The sequence below is a fragment of the Amborella trichopoda genome, chromosome 3 (assembly GCF_054954075.1).
Source record: "Amborella trichopoda isolate Santa Cruz 75 chromosome 3, AtrichopodaSantaCruz75HAP2 v2.0, whole genome shotgun sequence".
NCBI classification, from domain to species: domain Eukaryota; kingdom Viridiplantae; phylum Streptophyta; class Magnoliopsida; order Amborellales; family Amborellaceae; genus Amborella; species Amborella trichopoda.
This window is the reverse complement of record NC_142338.1, coordinates 6,727,086-6,748,767: the sequence shown is the minus strand read 5'-3', so window position 1 is coordinate 6,748,767 and position 21,682 is coordinate 6,727,086. Positions and strand designations below refer to the sequence as shown.

The window sequence follows — 21,682 nt, the reverse complement described above, 5'->3', positions numbered from 1 at the left end:
GTTCATCTATTTTTGATAAACATACGCTTAAAATTTCAAGTGATTTGGACTTGTAGAAAAAAATAAAAAAAATTTCAAACACTACCAGACATCTGTTATTGTTAGATCGGCCCATATTCAATCTTGGCCGTTGGGCTCATATGTTCATATGAGCTAGTGCAGCTTTTTCCTCTATCTATATATATATATATATAGAAAGACACTACAAAATGCCTAGCTCATATGATATGAACATATGAGTTCAACGGCCCAGATTGAATCTGGGCCGATCTGACGGTCACGACCTCATTTCATGTTTGAATTTTAAATTTTTTTCTACAAATCCGAATCACTTAAAATTTTAGGCATGTGTTTTTCTCATCAAGCCGCACCTACTAAAACAATAAAAAAAAATTATTCGTAAAATAAAATGACCAAAATACCCTTAAAATTTTCTGGGGTATTTTTGATCAATTTATTTAAAATATTTTTTTTGATATTTTTCAAAGATTTAACTATTTTTTATGAACACACTCTTAAAATTTCAAGTGATTTGGATTTGTAGAAAAAAATGTGATTTGGATTTGTAGAAAAAAATTAAAATTCAAACAGTACCGGACATCCGTGTTCATCAAAATAGTCCAAATTCAATCTGGGATGTTGGGCTCGTATGTTCATATGAGCTAGTGGGCTAATCTCAGCTTTTTCCATATATATATATATATAAAGTAAAATCTAGATCGTTTAAACAAATTTTAGAATTCTCAAATCAATCTAAAACAATATTTTTATAATATATTAATTAAAAAATAATCTTTAGGGTGAAGCAATCCAAGTCCAAACACCACGAGGGACCCAATAGTCCTCCACGAGGTGACTGTGATGACTATGAGCTTTAATGCCAACTGTTGGGATTTAAGGACCCTCTTATTCGTGGAAATAAGAATCCCTAAAGTTGGATCCCAAGTTCTTGTACCTAACCAATTAGAAACAAAATTGAGAGTGCAAACAGTAAAACAAGAAATAAAAAACACTACAATAACACGAAGATTTGTGTGGTTTTTCTTAAAAGGTCTACATCTATGAGCATGGCAAACTAAAATTCATTATACCAAAAAGAGTTACATCACAAATTTTGAGACGCACATTTATCTCTCTAACCCTTGAATAAAGCCCCATTGAGCAACCTTTTTAGATCAGTTCTCCAAACTGGCATCATCCCCCAATCTCTTATCTCTCTTCTATAACTAAACTACTGTCTATAAGAGAACCTTGAGGAAAACTAAGACTTTCTCTCACTTAAAGATAAAGCAAGAGCAAACTATCTAAAATCTCTATAAAAACCATTTTTCTATAAGAAACAAATCTCTCATTTCACAAGAAATACCGTTATAATAGTTCTCTCTATAGGAAGCTCACTTATCTCTATACACATGAATCGCCTACCTCTCTCACGCTAAAAAAAATCACCTTTTCCCTATGATGTCCCAAATAGCTCACACAAGTTCTTTCTTCTTTTATTCCATATATAACCAAATCCCATATCAAATAAAAATAAGAAACTCCTTATAGAAGTCCCATATATCTCAAATTTTGGATATATAACATGCACCCAGGCACAGAGAGAGAGAGAGAGAGAGAATTGAATGGAGACTCTCTCTAGAAAATAAATCAGTATGAGAGAGAGATTTTCCGGGCACAAATGCTGCCAGAGAAGTGGAAACGAGTTATAGATATGTGTGCATGGTGCCCACTTTTTACTCCAAAACCTAAATCACATAGACTTTCTCTCTCCTCTCTTTCTCTCTCTAACATGTAAAAACAGAAACAGAGACAAAAGTAAAGGAAGCCAAATCTTGATCTGCGTCACTCGAGGAAAAAAAAGGAAAAGAAGTTTCATCTTTCAATCAGTTTAAGTCAATATTTTGTACTTTTAAACTGGTACTTTCCTTGGGTAGGTTGGGTGACAAACTCCATTAATACACCTTCCTCATATAGACCTACATTAAATTCGAGCAAACCACATCATCATGGCGTTTTATGCTATCAATATTATATGAAATGCATAGAGAGATGAGCAATAGGGCGGTGGGAAAATGCCATACGGCCTCCTGTGGGAGGATGAGGGTCTCGTTTTAGAGAGAGAGAGAGTGTGAACACAGGAGTCACGTATCACTCTCTCTTGCAACGACATTTCATTGAGAAAATGAAACAAATTACAACTTTCAATACAAAGGAAAAGAAAAATGAGGAATTACAAAAGAAGATAGAGAAAGCATATATAAAAATGATATATGCTCTTTCATCTTCTAAGTGTCTGTGTAAAGAGTTAATAATCATAGCGAAAGATGCGTAGGGCCCTTGACAGTCTGATATTCTCACTGCTTATGCTCAATGCACTCAAGTGAGTGCATTGGATAATTCAATTTCCCATTCTTCTATAAATGATTCTTTTGCTTTTCAATCTTTTGGTACGAAAAACTTTGTTTTGGGATGTTATTTTTATCATCACAGTTCTCTCACTTTAAGGTGAAGATTGCTTGTGAGATTCCTGCGGCCTTTTCAGCTATTGTACTTATTTAGTGATTAATAAAAGTAAGTAATCTTGTCCCAAAAAAAAAAAAAAAGTTGTGGCCTCTAATTTTATTCTTGCCAATTGACCCATATAATTATGAGGAATGAGATTCTCAAATCATGACAGGGTAATTATTTCTGACAATCTTTTTATGGCTAAAAAATTTTTGATGATTGAATCAGTTTGTTATATTATAGTGTAGTCATTTATCTTTGATACAAAGAAGTCACAATTAGTTATAACCATCTAATGTGAAATCTGATAATTTAAAATTCAATTTTTTTTTAAAAAAATTTGAGCTTGGTCAATGAAATAAATACAACAATCCAATTTTACATCTTCAAAATTAATTATAACTACTTTATATCAAAGATAATTGATCTCATTATATGCTTTCCCTTTTTATATATCACTGGAATTTGCATGGGATAAGTGCCCATAGGTCGACAGCTCTTATTATCGCAGTACATAAAGTCTGCCTTATATTATTTTCCATGTTTGAAAGTCCTCACGACTTCAACAGTTGTTTTTCCTCTTTTTATAAGGTCCATGCTTTTGAGGGGCAAGGTTGACAGGACCTAATTTCCGTGGAAAAATATTTATAGATACTTATAAAAAACAAAAAAGTTTCAGAAAGGTCTCGGCCATGTGAGAAAAAGCAAAGCTTCTTTTTGAAATTTAAAACTTTCAAATTGATGATCTCGACCGTAATCGTTATGGTTGTGAAAGCAAAACAAAAAAATTTCAAACTTTGAGATAGTATATATTGTAATAAATTATCCAAGTTGCCTATTTTGAACTGTTCATAGAACAGCAAGATCTGCATTATATTTTACCTTCAAATTTCACAGCCAGTGTTGAAATTTGATTTTAGAACAATCAAAGAGAATTATGATCCCCAAAGCACTTTCCAAACGAGGATTTGCGTTAGGGTTATTTTTTTTATATTTATAGATACTTATAAAAAACAAAAAAGTTTCAGAAAGGTCTCGGCCATGTGAGAAAAAGCAAAGCTTCTTTTTGAAATTTAAAACTTTCAAATCGATGATCTCGACCGTAATCGTTATGGTTGTGAAAGAAAAACAAAAAAATTTCAAACTTGAGATAGTATATATTGTAATAAATTATCCAAGTTGCCTATTTTGAACTGTTCATAGAGCAGCAAGATCTGCATTATTTTTTACCTTCAAATTTCACAGCCAATGTTGAAATTTCCAAACGAGGATTTGCGTTAGGGTTATTATTATTTTTTTTTATCAAAAAGTTTAGGCCCTAGTAGTAAATCAAATTATGATATTATCAAACTTGGAAAGTGGGGCCACTTTCCAAGTCGGTGCATCGAGATCGCACATCTTAGGAAATCTCAGTCGTAATTATTTACCAAATTATTTTACTCCTCTTTCACACTATTCGACATTATGTTGCTTTCTGATATTTTTCTTATTGTTTTATTTGAAATTGCTATTAAATATTTACCAAGTAATTTTACTACTCTTTCACAAAATTCGACATTATGTTGCTTACAGATATTTTTCTTATTTTTTTTATTTGAAATTGCTATTAAATCGCCAAGCATTTCGAAGTACTCCTCGTACAGAAGATTCCACTTAAGACTCTTGTCCTCAACTCTTAGCACAAAATAACACACTCAATATCCACCGTGTAAAATGAGTCCCAGCCTTAAAAAAACAGGGCCTGCCCATGAACTGTGGCTCGAGGACCGAGCTAGGGGCTAGTGTTGGCATGGTTCGCCCTGGTCCAATCCTTTTTTTTTTTTTTTCTTTCTACATGTGTTTTTGGCTTGGACCTAGGCCAGCCCTATGGCTATAAATACCGGGCCAGGGCCAAGCCTGGTCTAACCGTTTGCCACCCTTAAGTGTCATTACAGTAAAGAAGATAATGTCCTCCCAGCCAGAGTATATCCTAGATTTACTCTTTTAGTTAAAATCTTGTCCATTCATAATTTTGATAATGTAAACCTCCTCTACTAAATCATCATCTTTAGAAAAAGTTTTTATTTCTCGAAAACATTCTATTGTGCCTGAAATAGTTGTATCTTAAGATTGAATAGAGACCGCTTAATTCTTGGATAATTAAATTTAAGTTTCTAGGAATCATAATTCAAATTTTTTCATCATTAAAAATGCTCATCTCGTGATTCTAAATTGGATCTCGAAGCATTGACAAAAAAATGTCTTGTTACCGGACTCTCTCGCTCAAGGGAGCAAGTGTAGAAACATATAATCCTCTAGGATCATGCTGTAGATAGCTGCACATTCTATATATTTCGATAACGAAATATATTTTCTTCTTGACAAAATTTATATAAGCCATCAACCTTAATACAACGGAAGTAACACACATGTCAAAAATCCATAAAAAAAGTAGTTTCTAAGCTAAGAAACCCTCTTCTTGGTTATCTTAGACTTCGAGATATATAAATATGAAGAAAAAAAGGATTAAATCCCTAAAAAAATACATATTGTAACATATTATCTAGACCATCCATTTTCAAGATTTTTAAATGTTGTTGACTCAATCTTTTTGGGTTGTAAATATTATAATTAATGGTAAAAATAAAATTTCATGGCATTATAAGAGTTACGGACACCAAAATTGCATATTCGGACAAAGTTTAGAAGTGTGGCTTACTTTCACTGATGTTGACCAACAAATCCCATTTTAGCTAGGATTCGGATGGATGCTGAGATCCGATTGCACATGGAAATGAAAAGTGATAGAAGAAGCAGCATAGATTTTACAAACAAAACCATATCATCAACAAAGACTTTACAACCAAAACCATAACGTCAAGAAAGACTTTACAAACAAAACCATAACATCAGGAAGCCGGTCCAATCTGTCCAACCCGCTTTGAAAGGCACTTCACTTAAGGATTCGTTTGAAAACCCTTGGAGAGTGCATTATAAGTAACGTTGTTGAAGTTCAATTTAAGTGACATGCAAAAGGCATTCAATAACCAGCATTTTGCATTCCACCATTCACCCTTTTTTTTTCTATTTTTTTTAATGAACACAATTGGAAAACCCTCCGATTGATGATTCAACCTTGAGATTTATAGACATAAAGAGAAAAAAAATTTCATATTGTATATTTTTAAGATTTTGTGTTTATAGTTCAGCTTGATCTGCATTATTTTTAAAATTTTAAATTTTATAATTAAGTTGAACATTGATTTTTAAACCACCATAGTAAGATTTTGGACAGCAAAATTACATGTTGTGATAAAATTTATACATGCACCTTATATAAATTCATATCATGGCCTTAGACAAAGTTCAACAATTCATCAATTGGCCTTCCTCATATGAACCTAGAAGATTTGGAATAAGCAGTATGATATTTCACGGATTTCAATACCATTATATGTCTGAAATGCGTAGAAAGTTGACCAAGAGGGTATGGCCCCTCTCTTTCTCTCTCAAAAAAACTTTTTAGTCACATTCAAGATCCACTTCCACAGTCTCTCTCTATAACATGAGTCTTCTTCTCTCTCTCTCTAGGATTCTCTCTCTAATTCTGCCTTCCCTGATCTTCTCTCTCTTTCACGATGTGGCCATGAGAAGAACCAAGCTGGAACCTTCATTCTTCATGTACTTTAGGTGCGGATTTTGAGAGAAAATTTGATTTGTCTATCGATATTATATTTTCCCTTGAGCCTGCATGGTGACACAAGGAGTAATAGTGGAAGATGCATAGGATTATTTTTATTTTTATTTTTATTTTTTAGTAGTAGATGCCGAGAGTTTCATCATTATTCTCAGTATATGTGCTTCATGCACTCAAGTGAGTTGTATAATTGAATGGGAAAGTTTTATCTGTTCGTCCTACAACATAGAAGTTATATCCTTCCTTTACCATCCAGCCATCCATTTTTTGTTAAGAGAATCACTCACTGTTAGATATTAGATCCGATGTCTCAAAGTATTTTATTTTAGGTTTTTTTAATACAATTTTTTTAAATATAAAATTTGATGTGTCATCTTCTCATTGGGACGTACCTATAAAAAATATTAACAATATTTTTTAGATAAAAAATAAAGACCAAAATACCCCTTGAATCTTTCAAGGGTATTTTGGTCATTTTATTTTATTAAAAATATTTTTTTATGTTTTTTGTTAGTGTGAGTTTAATAGAAGAATGAACGTCCAAAATTTGGTGTCAAAATAGTTTTTTAAAAAAAAAGTTAAAAATAAACCAGTACAAAAACATGACATTGTGATTAGGACAATCTTAACCCTCCATTAAAAAATGGACGGTTGGATAAAAAGGAGAATAGAACTCCTATATTGTAAGGAGAACATAGAAAGCTCCCCTAATTGAATTTCCCATCTTCTATTACTGTGTGTTGGGATGTTGTTTTTTATCATAGAAGTTATCTCACTTATGATATTCCAGTGTCCTCTATTTTTTTTTTCTTGCCAAATGACCCATGTAATGGCAATGAGCGAAGCTTAGTCAAAGTAATTATTTGTAGATATCTTTTTAAAATTTAAAACATCTTGCTAAGAAACTTAAGACGTTTGAATAGTTTATTGCATTAAGGAAAAATGTTATACTCGTCGGGGATGCATTTCTACGTTCGCTGAGGCGTAAACCATCCACTCAAAGATGGATGTAAATGATGGTCCTTAAAAAAAAAAAATCAACAGTGTAAATAATCCTTTAAAAAAATGTTATTTTTAGTTTCTATTTTTTTTTACACATGAATGATTTCCATATTAGGGATTACATATTCCTTAAAAACTATAAAAAAAAAAATATCATCAAGGGCGGCTGTACTTCCACGTGTGAGTACGAGGACTCGTAAAAACCGTGCTCTTACATTAATATTAAATTTCCATAAAATAATTTTATGAACGCATGAAAAGAATGAGTGATCATTGCATAGTCTATTTTATATGATTGTACTTTTTTGAAAGTAGTTGTGCCTTCAACAACAATTTTTCTATTTTTTTTTCAAATTAAGTCATACTTTAGGGGCTAGCTCAGGGAGGTTAGCAGCACCTATTTGTCATGGTGAAATATTTACAGGATAGTTTTAGTAAATAAAAATATCAGGCATAAGTTCCAGCTTGGGATCGCATATCTTAGAATATCGCAGCCGTCCATTCATCTACATTATTCGACCATCTATTGCTTTCTGATTTTTTATTATTTTTTATTTGAAACTTCTATTAAATCGCCGATTATTTCGGATTACTCGTCGTACGAAGAAGGGTAAGTTATTTGAACTTTAAGTTCTTATTTTTTCTTTTTTCTTTTTTTTTGGTGTGCGCGTGTTTGATTGCCTCGAGCATTGTTTGGGAAAATTATGTACACCCTTGTATAAAATTTTCAAAGCTTTTTTTAGGTTGTTTTTTTTTTTTTTTAGTAATGATCTATACCCATACGTGTAGGATTTCAAATGATCACTATTAATTTGATATAAATATATGCAAAAGTCAAATCTCATAGTGATGTGATAATTTTTATAAAGATCTATGCCAAATTTAATGGTGATCATTTGAGATCCTATACGCATGAATAAAAAAAAATCCTATATGATCATTACTCTTTTTTTATTAACACTAAAAACATGATTACGAATGTCTATTGCATTGACTCTAGGGTGAATTTTCTTTGTTATTTTAGATAAAAATGTCCATCTCAATAAAAAACAAAAAGTTTTATTTTAGGGCCAGTTTGACTCTTTGGGTAAGATTGGTCCAGCCTTGCAAAGGTCAAACCAAATTTAAGCTTATAATTTTATTTTATTTTTTTATGTTTGATTGTGTGGAGCATTTTTGCTTAAAATTGTTTAAAAATTTCACTTGAGTCGAGCAAAAAAAATAGTAGCAAGGTAAAAATAAATAAATAAATAAATTTTATTTTATTGTATGAGGTAGAGAGGTATGTGTACTTAACATCGAGGGATTTAGCATAGGCAGGCTCAAGAACAATACGGGTGGTTCCCACCTTCCAAAGCATTTTGAGATCGTAGTCAGGTGTAAAAGGAGAGTCATTTTGAGAAGAGGGAGAAGGAGAGAGAGAGATTAGAGGCACCAATAATAGAGTCCAAAGATTATGTGCTCCCCACAAGACCATATCCTAGATTTGCTCCTTGGACCGGAATCTTGTCTAACAGTGCTCTTAAACTCTACATTTTAAGAACCTGACATCCTCAACTGAATCATCATTCTCAAACAAACAACGTTCTTTTTCTCAAACACATTATATTAAATATATATTTCTATATATCTTAAGATCGAACAATGACAGCCTAATTTTATCGATGATTAAATTTGAGATGAACCCATAATCCAAACCTCTTCACTTTTGAAAGATACTTATCACATGATTTTAAAGTAATAGACCCCAAATAGTTAAGGTAAGGCTCAAATGATGATGATGATCAAGTAATTCTAAAGTGAACCTCATAACTTTTGACAAAAATGTCATGTTATAGAATTCCTTTGTTCAAAGGAGAGGGACGATATACACATGCCGGATCACACCACACACAATCACACATTCTATATTTTTGGGAACAAAATATAGTATTTTTATATTTGAAGTTATATAAGGCATCAACTTTACAGTATAGAAGAAAGGTGCACCTCACAAATCCATCTAATAATGTTGTATCAATGCTAGAAAACTCAGGAATTGATCATCTGGACCTCAAAATATATGGATATGAAGTAAAAAAGATTTCAAGTCCCAAAAATAATGTACATTGTGAATCATATATTTTCAAGTTTTTTTAAAGTATTTGTAGATTGACACGATCTACTATTTTTTGGAAAATTTAAAAGTCATAATTAGAAACAAAATTAGATTTTTTTGGTTATTATGAAATTTCTAATATTGAAATTACATCTTTCGACATAGTTTGAATATGTTCCTTATTTTGATTGTTGAAAGTTGATACCTTGCACAAACCCGACCCATTTAGCTACGGTCGGATGTTGAACATCGGATTAGGAATGGAAATTGATGTAAGAAGCTGCAAAGATTTTACAAAAAAAGTTGGTATACTATGAGATCATTTACTATTATTATAAGGAGGTTACAATTACTCTTGACCATTTCATGTCAAATTGGATGGCTAGGGTGTGTTACGAAATTCAAAAAATTTTAATTTTGAATTTTACATTTACAACTACCTCAAATATGACGGATAATAATAATTATGAAATCCTTGTGCTAGAAGGTAAAGATCACTTTATAATCTTTTCCTTAAAAAATTTAAACATGAATGAGCCGGTTAAAACTGCCAGCTTTCAAAGGGTATTGACTTTGTGGTTCTTTTGGAGAACCAGGGAGAATGGATTACAAAGTAACGCTGTTGAAGTTTACCAGCGTTGATTGGCCACATTTGCACTCAAAGGCTTCTTTAATAACCAGCAGTTTGCATTACGCCTACCACCTGCAATCAGTATTATGCCGGGATTCAGTCGAGTATCTCGGTCTCGTGCATATTTTTTGAATTGTATATACAACTTGGGGAAAATTAAAAATATAATAAAAAATATAAAAATTGTGGGATTGCTCCAATTTTTTGTGTATGATTTATATTTTTTGCAAAGATTAGTTTTTTTTTTTTGCCATAAATCTATATTTTTATATTTTAGCTTTTCCAATATCTTTTAAGCTTATTTGAGCTCCTTAAGGTTGTTTTTTGTTTTATTTTGCTTTTAATACAATCTCCTTATTTTTAGAATTTGTTTGTCATTTTTTATCAATCTATTGAGGGATTTTTGTGTGGAGCATGTAGTTTTGCAGCTCCCAAGTGGATCTCAACCTAGAACCAACTACCTAAAGCTTCAATGCCTTATCTTACTCAAACCCCTTTGGCTTAGGTTAAAAAGTTAAAGAGAGATCTACTAGCAAGGGGATCTTCCCCTTTGTTACACAAAAATCAATGTATTATCTTCTTACTCAAACGCTTTTGGCTTAGATAAAAAAAAGAAAGAGAGATTTATTAGCAAAAGGATCCTCCCCTTTGTTACACAAAAATCAAACCGCCAACAAGAGATTACTCACAAAAATCAAGCCGCTACAAGGCATGCCTTGGGTTTGCTTAAATTTGTAGAGTCAAATCTTGACCGTCGATCTAATAAGAGTTGTGGGGTGAGAGATTTGAACATTCATTTCTTTGATCTACTATCAAGATTCAAAGAGATGAGCTCTTCCATTTTCTATATCTATTCTCATCAAATCTTTTAAGGAAATATATATGGATTTGTCTAGAGTTAACAACCCCTCAAAATACAAAGGTTCAAGTTAGATGGAGTTGTGATGGATGTATTTATCAAAACAATCATTATTTTTTTATTAAAAATTTATATAAATAGATAGTTTTACCATCAAGCAAGGGCAAATTTAAAATTTTCATAAAAATACAGTGGCATTTTGAAACTTAGTGTCCTAGACGACATTGTCCTTTAGTTAAAATTTCAACCATTATGGAGATGACAAAAGTAACATTTATTTTGTAGTAACATTTACAAAATTGCCCCACAAAAGTATCTTTTTTAGAAAAATAGACTACAAAATTGATAAATCTACCTTCACAACTCTCTCTATCTTGAACATTTGTAATTTGAAGGGTTGTGAAGTTTAGATATATATATATATATATATATATATATATATATATATATATATATATATATATATATATATAACAATCCTTATTTCTTCAAATAGTTACTAAACATTTCAAATATTCAACCTTATGTAAGTTGGCTATACCCCCAAGACGGTAGCTCTTACCCAATCTTGGGGGTCGGGTACATGGAAATCTATTAGGCGACAATATATTAGAAGAAAATATGAGATTTGCACTGTTATTTCAAATATTCAATCTCATCATGTAACTTGGTTATACCTGCAACAGGATAGCTATCATCCAATCTTGAGGGCCATTTGGGTACGTGGAAATCTATTAGGCGACAATATATTAGAAAAAAATATGAAATTTACATTGTTTGGGTACACTTTAATAATAAAGAAATGGAAAGACATTATCCAATATTAACTGAGATTTCTCAAAAAATCATGAAATCCATTACGTACGGTGGGGTGAAAAATCTATTACGAGGTTGACAAGTAATGAAATCTTTTGTGTGGGTCTCTCTGCCCTATCTTCATTTTAAAAAGTAAATGTAAGGGATATGAAAAGGGGAATCTAAATCAATTTGAACATGTGTACGATGACAATTTTCAACTACAATCATAATAAAAAATTTCTACATCCCTCTCTCCCCAATTTGGTTGTAGCGCTCATCTGAATCTCATATAAAAACAAAAAAAAGTTAATAATTAGTAAGTGAAAGTAAGGGAAAATCTAAATTGATTTGAATAGTTTGGACAATTTTCTACTGCAATCATCATAAAAAAAATTTATACTTCCCTCTATCCTCAATTTGGGTTGCAGCCCTGCCATCAGCTCTAATATAAAAACAAAATAATAATTAGTAATCGATGAGACATTATACAGCACAATCATAACAACAAATTTCACACAACATAATCCTCACAAGAGATTAATAAAAGCTCAATTGAAATAAGATAAATATTTAGTCTCCTCCAATGATTCAAAATTTTCTACTGCAATTACCAAACTTTTTAGTTTACTAATCAAACTTCTTCCCATTTTTTAACTTGTACTATAAAAATTTTGATTTTGGTATCATAAATTTATTACTTATTTGAAATTATATATAGAGAGACATTTGAAAAAATTCTATAAAAATTAAATAAAAATAAGGCTTACCACAATAAAATCATGTTATTCCAATCATATTGTTCCAATGACTTATCATGTTGAAACCAAAGTCTAATCATGTTAGCCAAACATGGCCATATTTTCCATATTTGGATGGTAATGCATTTCTCATATTTCTTCCATACGTAGGCAAACAGTAGCAATGTATTTCCCAAGTTGCATCTAAATACTACCGAACCAGTGACAATCCATTTGCAGGTAATATGTATTACGCCTATAATATATTTCATAGCCAATATATTTTCAGGTATCTAAACGTCCCTTGGAGAACAAGTTAGTCCCTATGGGTGGTACATGCCAACCATTGGTTGCCATGTGGCCCCACTCAATCATGTTCTAAATTAGGCTCCCATATTTTTGAAGGATCTCATATAATTTTAGAAAATATTTTATTTTATATTTAAAATTTTTAAATCTTATTTTTTATGTAAAACATTGAAAATTCAATTTCTCTTGATTTATAAATCCAAATGACAAAGATAAAATATCAGAAGATTCACAAAAATTCAAATAAACATTTTAAATATCATATATCATAAAATTAATTAAAACTAATTAATTTTGATGGCAATCAGATCCTTTAGATCTATGACTTTATCAATATATAGAAGCACTCTACCTTAAAATGTGGACTACGATCTCCTAGCTTTCTCAAAGTGACTCGGTAGTTTTCATGACTCACAATCCACTGCAATGACTCATGATTGGATTATCAAAGTTAGCCAATAGACTAGGGGACACAATACCAATTTATGGATTTCAGGTTCTCCCCTATAGACAAAAAAAATCATAGTTCTCTAGACCATGATGCGACCATGACTCTATGGTGCATAGGGGTAAGCTCTCGTACATGTACGGGCTTCACCCTCATTGGGGATTTCAAAACAGCTATCTATGTACATGTCTTGTAATGATATAACGATGATATTTTGACCCTGTCTCTGAAAGTTATTCATCACACACAAGGGCCATACAGTCCCTCAACTCTCATCTAAGCATACTCCGACTATATTAAGAGCTAACTCACTAAATGGTAGATCCCTATGCTCGAGTATCTTGGGTTTTTCCAAACTCGAATGACTTAGCACGTCAAGCCTACCCTGAGTATCGACAAATCGCATTTGCCTAGTATGGTCTATAAGAGGACCACACTCCCACTGAGTTTATGTTTCACTATATAAAATACTCATACAAGCTCTTATAAAGCCTTTAAAGGTCATATAAACCCAACAGATGCACCATATACAACACACCATGCTGTGCTTTTCAATTATCATACCGCTAACCTAAAAAATCACAAAAAAAAAGAGGAATGCTTTTCTTTTTTTTGAGATTCAGGCCTGCCCTTATCCCACAAGGCCGGCCCAAGCCCGGCTTGGCCCTATTACGGTCAGGCGGACAAAAAACTCATGAAGAAACAATAAAAGAAAAAAAAAAGAGAACAAGAGGCTTAGGCCACGTCGAATTGGGCTAATACTAGCCCTAGGCGGGCCCTCATACCACAGTTTGTGGACCAAGCCCTACTCTTTTAGAGCAAGGCCGTATAAAAACGAAATAACAATCCACGAAGCAAGAAATAAGAAAACAAACACCAAAAGAAAAGAGTCAGTCAACCACAATGCAAAGATATATGTGGTTTGGCAACGTGCCCACATCTACGGGGAGATGAGAGCTTCTTTACTGGCAATGGAGAATAGGGTTACAATAGTTATATTCCTCACATCTCTCTCTGCTTCTGTATTACAAAAAAATCTTTGCTTTTCTTTAACCCTAAAAGAATCCCCATGTCAACAATATATATAGCGTCAGGTAGATGGTACAAATTACTGAAATACCCCATGTTCATGCCCTTCGGGCTTTTAACCGCCCTCCGGAGTCGTCTCTTGACTCCACTTTAGCAAACTTATTTCCTTAGAATACAAGACATCAATCCTCAACAGGCCGGGTGGCCCGGTCCATTGCCAGCCCTACTCAGGACATAGGACTTTTATAATAATTTAAACTCTTAGGAATAATGTTTAAAAAATGAGACCAGCCAAGTGAATCTGCCTTATAGAAAAATTAGTTTGGATTCGTGAAGTGAACTTATTTTTTAGTGTGAGAATAGGTAAAAAACAGAAAAGTGCAAATAGAAACAAGAAAATAAAAAAGGAAAGTAATAGAAAAACCTTTTTTATTTTCAAAATTTAAAAGTAATCCTCATATATTTTATATTGTACAATTTCAGTGCCACTTTTTTATTGTGAACATTGTAGTCTAATCTTATTCTTTTTTTTTTTGGGTAATTCGGTGGGAAAGACATGCGCCTACCCCGTTTTTTCAAGTAGATTAAGAGTTAATTTTTTGAAAGTATTAGTAGGGTGGAGTTAGCGATGAGAATGGAAACCACAATGTAGTGACTAGGGTGTGCGGTGCTACCACCATAACCTTAACCCCTTTGCCAAAAGTCCACTACAACCCCAGCCCGTACCCGTTTTTTCAAGTAGATTAGTTAGTTTTTTGAAGGTATTCACCACAACTCCAGCCCCTACCATTTTTTTTCAAGTAGATTACCCCTACCTGTTTTTTCAAGTAGATTCTGTTTTTTCACGCAGATTAGTTAGGATTTTGAAGGTATTCACCACAACCCAGCCCCTAGCCGTTATTTCAAGTAGATTAGTTAGTTTTTTGAAGGTATTAGTAGGGTAGAATTAGTGATGGGAATGGAACTACAATGTGGTAACTAGGGTGTGGGGTGCTACCACCACAACTGATGCAAATAATATTAGGGTTATTTTAATTTTTAATTATTCTTTTGTTTATCACTTCAGGAATAGGGTGTATAGGGATAATTAGATTGGCATTTATTTATCGAATTTATCTTATGCATATCGGATTGGGTTAGTTTAGGAGTATAAAAAGATAAAGTTAAATTAGGGGAGCTAGTTTAGGAATGTAAAAGGATAAGGTAAAATAAAAAGTAATTTTTAGGCTTTGGATAAAAGGGGCTGGTACGTGAGATTAAGGGAAGAGAGAGAAAATAGGGAAGAAGAGATAAAATAGGAAAAGTGTAGAGAGAGTTTCTCTTGTTAATGTTTATCTTATTTTTTTTAGTCTATTTAAAAGGAGGTTTCCCTTCATTGTAAAAAGAGGTCGATGAGTTAATAAAATTTGGTCTCGTAAAGAGATTTTTGGGGTGGATTCCCTTGCAAACCTTGATAGATGGTATATTCTCTCAACCTTGAGGTGAATTCGCTTGCAGACCTTGAGAGATAGTACATTCTCTCAACCTTTTTTCTTTTATTTTTTTGGTGTTATTGTTTCTCTGCATCAATCTGCATTAATTGGTATCAAAGAGAGGGTATACTCTCTCAACTTTTTTTTTTTTTTGTTTTATTTTTTTACATTAAATGGTATCAGAGCAAGTCAGATCCTGAGAGCAAGTTAGATCAGAGCAAGTCAGATCCTGTGAGCAAGTTAAATCAGAGCAAGTCAGATCCAGATCAAGTTAGATCCTGAGAGCAAGTTAGATCTAAGCAATCAAGCTAATCCTACTCTTACTATGGATTATCGTTGGGTAGAAAATTTTACTAAAGCTATAGAAGATTTTTTAACTGAAGTACGTGAGATGAATCAGAGGTTACAACGGTTGGAAAACAATCTTCCTCGTGAAGAAGGTACTCACAACCACATTTATCTTACACCAGTAATTCCATGACAAATCTACGGTGTTGATTTCAAGTATATTAAAGAAATTTACAAGTCAGATCCGTCGTGTTCTATAAAGAAGCCAGATCTGCCATGTCCTATAGAACGGCCACGAAATTTTGACATTAAAATCGATCTCCCAAAATTTCATGGTCAAGAGCGTTCATCGATTGAACTTGGTATTTTTTTGGAGCTAGACCCATTTCGGGTTAGGAATACTCAGCCCAAGCTGGTATTCAACAATTACTCTTGGAACACAATTGCAAGCATCAGCCTTTTTGAGCTCATAGTGGGGCTTCATCATCAATTTTTGAGCTCGAGGTCGAGCTACTCCCAACCCGGGAAGAATGATGCAAATAATATTAGGGTTATTTTAATTTTAAATTATTCTTTTGTTTATCTCTTCAGGAATAGGGTGCGCAGGGATAATTAGGTCGGCATGAATTTATCAAGTTTAGCTTGTGCATATCGAATTGGGTTAGTTTAGGAGTATAAAAAGATAAAGTTAAATTAGGGGAGCTAGTTTAGGAATGTAAAAGGATAATGTTAAATAAAAAGTAGTTTTTAGGCTTTGGATAAAAAGGGATGGTAAGTGAGGTTAAGGGAAGAGAGAGAAAATAGGGAAGAAGAAATAAAATAGGAATAGTGTAGAGAGAGTTTTTCTTGTTAATATTTATTTTATTGTTTTTAGTCTATTTAAAGGGAGGTTTCCCTTCATTATAAAAAGAGGTGGATGAGTTAATAAAATTTGGTTTCGTAAAGAGATTTTTTGGGTGGATTACCTTACAGACTTTAAGAGAGGGTATATTCTCTCAACCTTGGGGTGAATTCCCTTGTAGACTGCATTAACAACCCCAGCCCCTTTGTCAAAAGTTAGTTGGTTTTTTTAAGGTATTAGTAAGGTGGAATTAGTGATAGGAATGGAAACCACAATGTGGTGACTAGGGTGTGGGGTGCTACTACCACAACTCCAGCTCCGGGGTGAATTCCCTTGCAAACCTTGAGAGATGGTATATTCTCTAAACCTTTTTCCTTTTATTTTTTTAGTGTTAGTGTTTCTCTGCCATCAATCTGCACTAACAACCCCAGCCCCTTTGCAAAAAGTTAGTTAGTTTTTTGAAGGTATTAGTAGGGTGGAATTAGTGATGGAAATGGAAAGCACAATGTGGTGACTAGGGTGTGGGGTGCTTATCACCACAACCCCAACCCCTTTGCCAAAAGTTAGTTTTTTGAAGGTATTAGTAGGGTAGAATTAGTGATGGGAATGGAAACCTAGGGTGTGGGGTGCTTACCATGACAACCCCAACCCCAACCCCTTTACCAAAAGTTAGTTAGTTTTTTTTAAGGTATTAGTAGAGTGGAATTAGTGATGGGAATAGAAACCACAATGTGGTGACTAGGGTATGAGGTGCTACCACCACAACCCTAGCCCCTTTGCCAAAAGTGGTAAGTCAGTGAAGATTTGAGCCCTTACCCTTTTGTGAGAATGGAGTCAAAGACCTCACCATGGGCCCCAAGCCATTCTCAAGTTTAATCTTATTTTATATATATATATATATATACAATTAAGCTCTTAAGGATGCATAGTTCTCGCCATATAGTACTTGTAAAAATATATTTAAAAATACAATTAAGTTAAAGGAAAATTTATTGAATTATCCATAGAGGATGAACAATGTAATACTTTACTCATATCTTTTTAAATTACAAAATACTCATAAAATACACATGATTTTGAATTGGAATAGTTGTAAATTGGTAAAATATTAAATAATTAATCTTTTATGGGTATTTTGATATATTCCCCTTAGTTAAATTAAAATAAGAAAAATACCCCCATAAATTTTACAATCTTAGGCATTTTGGTTATTTAATTTAATTTTAGATATTTATTAATATTTTTACAAATGTAAAATGGTGATAAGTATTAACTCCTCAAATTTGAGATCAATCTGATGTATAGAAAAGCAAATAAAATTAAATACAAAGCTCACTCTAAAAAGTAGGACTTGAACGTAAAATATATAATACATATAATTATTTTAATTTTGAACATAACATATGGAAATTGGGCAATTCGGCCGGTCAAGATTGCCAGGTTCCTTGACGAAACCAGGTGAGTCCACAAAGACAAATCAATTCACAGTTTTGACATCTTCCTCAATCTCTCAATTTTCCTTGATTATCAACCCAAGATATCAAAAGCGCATTCATTTTGGTATTTTTTTATTGTCAATCTTAACTACTTCTTCGTCTCTACTGCTATTATTACTAAGCTTGCTTTCCACATACTTTGTCTTTGTCCGACTAATTTTAAAACTTTTATTTTGTAAAGCATTCTTCCAAAGTTCTAATTTTGTGTTGACGATGTTTCATGTCTCATCAATCAAAATTATGTCATCCATGAATAACATACACCACAATACCTTATCTCGTAGGTACCCAGTTAAGTAGTCGATAACTAAGACAAAGATATATAAGCTCAACACTGACTCTGATGTAGACCTATTGTCACTTGAAACTCACTCATCTTTCCACTAGTTATTCACACACTCATAAGCGCTGCCTTATACACATATCTCATCAAGTCAATGTAGTGTCTAGATACTTTTTTCTTTTCCAATACCCACCAAACTAAATCTCGAGGTACTCTAACTAGTACTAATATTTGATACATGAGCATAATTCATGATTAAAACCATTGTTTCAAAAACCAAGTGGGTTGTCCAATGCCCCTTCCAAATCGGACCACTATTTTAAAACTTAGATCAGTCGGTCCAATGTGCGTGTCATGATCGGTCGATTCTCTAGGGTCAAACAACAAAGAAACCTAAAAATGGAACTAAAAGAAATTAAAATTGTTGGGAATTGGTCGTTTAACTAAGTGATCAAGACTGCACACTTATTGAACCAGATCTGATCTTTAAAATTCATGCATGAAATATGATTATATTTTTAAAACAACATTTTTGAAAGGATTCGCTCTTTGCACCCATGTTATGTTTTTCAAAAAGCAACTGTTGCATCCACTACTTGGTGGATAGATTGGCCTTGAACAAATTTGTTAGTAATCAATTTCTGATTTTGTAGTCCTATGTCAATTTTGTGGTAATACACAATAGTACATAAGTTTTGCATGATGTATAAAAGAGATATGCATAATATGATGATTAATGATCCTATAGGACCTTCCCCCATATAGGACTCTCTCCCATTCATGTGTGTAGGACTCCAAAAGATCACCATTAAAGTTGGCATGGATCTCTAGAAAATTTATCACATAGGTGCGGGACTTGACTTTTCTATATATCCGTACCATATTTAATGTTGATCCTCTGGGGTTCTACAACATGGGTGGAGGAAGATCCTATAGGATCATTTCTCTATAATGATACCATATACCTTTGTTACAAAGACGTGACAACTGTAACCATCTGATAGTTTCGGTGTCTCACAAAATTCGAGAATATTTTTTTTAGACTTTGAGTTTAGTCAATGAAATAAATGCAGCCATCCAATTTCACATCCAATAGTTAATATTAATTGTGACCACCTTATGCCAAAGATAAATGGTCTTGCTATATACTTTTCCTAAATAAAATGGCTATGTTAAAAAGACAATGGTTTTTCACCAATAAAACATGGATGGAATTTTAAGAGAAGGCTCTTTAAATTTGTATTGCCACCCCCTTTATGAGGGGCAATTTATCAAGAAGCACCGGGACAAATGGAGTACCTAGCACTTTTCTCATTTTTTAAAATTTAATTTAGAAAGCCATTAGAGAACACACAATCATGAACTATAATTTAGGGTGCTTTGAAAATACTTAATTATTAAATAAATGGGATATTTATCAAAATGCGTAGAAGAGATCTACTATTTACCCAATTTTTTCACCGGAATTTGTAGATAAATCATGTTTTATTTTTTATATTACAAATAGCCCCATATACTTTATATTTTACAATCAAAACTCCCTTTTTTTAGAACATAAAGCATATTTTAATTTTATATATTTGTTTATACATCATATTAAGCTTAAATTTAATATATTCATACTCCTCATCATTATACGTATATAAAAAATATCATGAAAATAATTGAAAATAAATAAAATTAACAAACAACCCCTATAATATATAAGAGTAGTTTGATAATTTTATTTATTTTAAATTATTCAAAAAAATTATAGTCGTATGACAATGAGAAGTATAAACATGTCAAATTTGAGCTCGATCCAATTCACAAAAAAATATATATATAACTAAAATATAATTAATAGAAATTGTCTACAAAGAGATCATTTATCTTTTATACATGGTGGTCACAATCATTATTGTCCCTTAAATTTCAAAATGGGTGGTTGTAAGAGTATCATGAAATAGACACAAAATTCCCATAATAATAATAATAATAATAATCTTGGATTTTGTGACTCACTCCAAACCATCTAATTTCACATCTAATGAGTGAGAATGATTGTGATCTCCATGTATAAATGATCTTTTTATAAACATATTTGATTTTCAAACATGAACTATATAAGACTATGCTTATAAAGAAAAAGTTTATATACGGTGTCAACCTTGTACCATTGAAAGAAGATGCACCACAAAACCTGGTTTAAAAAAGTCGTCTTGACCTAAAAAATCTTCCAATTGGTCATATCGACATCGAGCTATATGGATTTTAAGTATTAAAAGTAGTGCATCTTGTAATATATTATTTAAATAGTCAATTTTCAATATTTTCAAAGTGTTTGTAGATTGGTTAGATTTATACTACTTTGGAGCTTTATATTTTATAATTTGATATTAAAATAGATTTTCAGACTATCCAAAATATTTTTGGCAGTGAAATAACATCTTTTGATATCAACCTTATACAACCCTCACCTCATTTAAATATAAAAAATAAAATAAAATTTATATGTAAGTTTTCCTTAGTAAAGTATCCATTAAAATGAGGCGGGACATTCACAAAAGGATACGCTGCTTAATTGTTGAGACGTTAGATGAGGTTTGTTGAATTTATTTTTAATGGATTTTCCCTTTGAGGTTATTGGGAAGAAATGTACGGTTTTGAAAAATAGCAATCCCCCGCTTCTAATTTTAGGAATTCATATCCACCACATGTAAGCAAACCAAGAGAAACTGAAATCAGTAACCTATTACAGTTGGACCCCTCCTAAGATTCCACGACCCCATTGCCGATCAATTGCCGAGGTATTGCCGATTTATTGCAGAAAATGCCCGATTTAGACCCCCCATCCTTAGAAGCATCCACATGGCTTATAAAAATCGGCAATTCACATAGCCCCATACAATATTTTATTATAAATTTGTTCTTAGCGGTCCATGGCTTTGGGCCCCACAATCAGTGTGGGATAGTGCCTTCCCCTGTGGCGGTTACAACCTGTACAGGCTTTTCAGATACGTCGTACACGCATTTATACTCTCAGTTTCAATGGAGATTCATGGTCCTAAAGTTCAGATTGCCAATCTTCCTTCCAATTTTATCAGTACCCATTTTCTAGTTCAGCCCACAGATACTCAGAATCAGAAAATTGTGCAATTCTTGCAATTGGGTTGGCTATTTTTTCATTCTTTTCTGTTTTTTGGAGCTTGTGTTTGATGGGTTGAG

At 32.6% G+C, this 21,682-nt stretch overlaps 1 protein-coding gene across 4 annotated transcripts in view; it reads left to right on the top strand.

The window, feature by feature from the left end:
- The window catches only part of LOC18439999 (MATE efflux family protein), a 36,187-nt gene that overhangs the window by 4,907 nt on the left and 9,598 nt on the right, over nt 1-21,682 (top strand). For 2 of the 4 annotated variants that reach the window (XM_006850153.4, XM_020670856.2), the window contains exon 1: nt 21,185-21,626. The exons of the other annotated variants lie outside the window; for them this stretch is intronic. The gene's annotated coding sequence lies outside the window, so the exon portion shown is untranslated. Of the gene's footprint in view, nt 1-21,184; nt 21,627-21,682 lie in introns of those variants that run through there. 4 annotated transcript variants of the gene reach the window in all.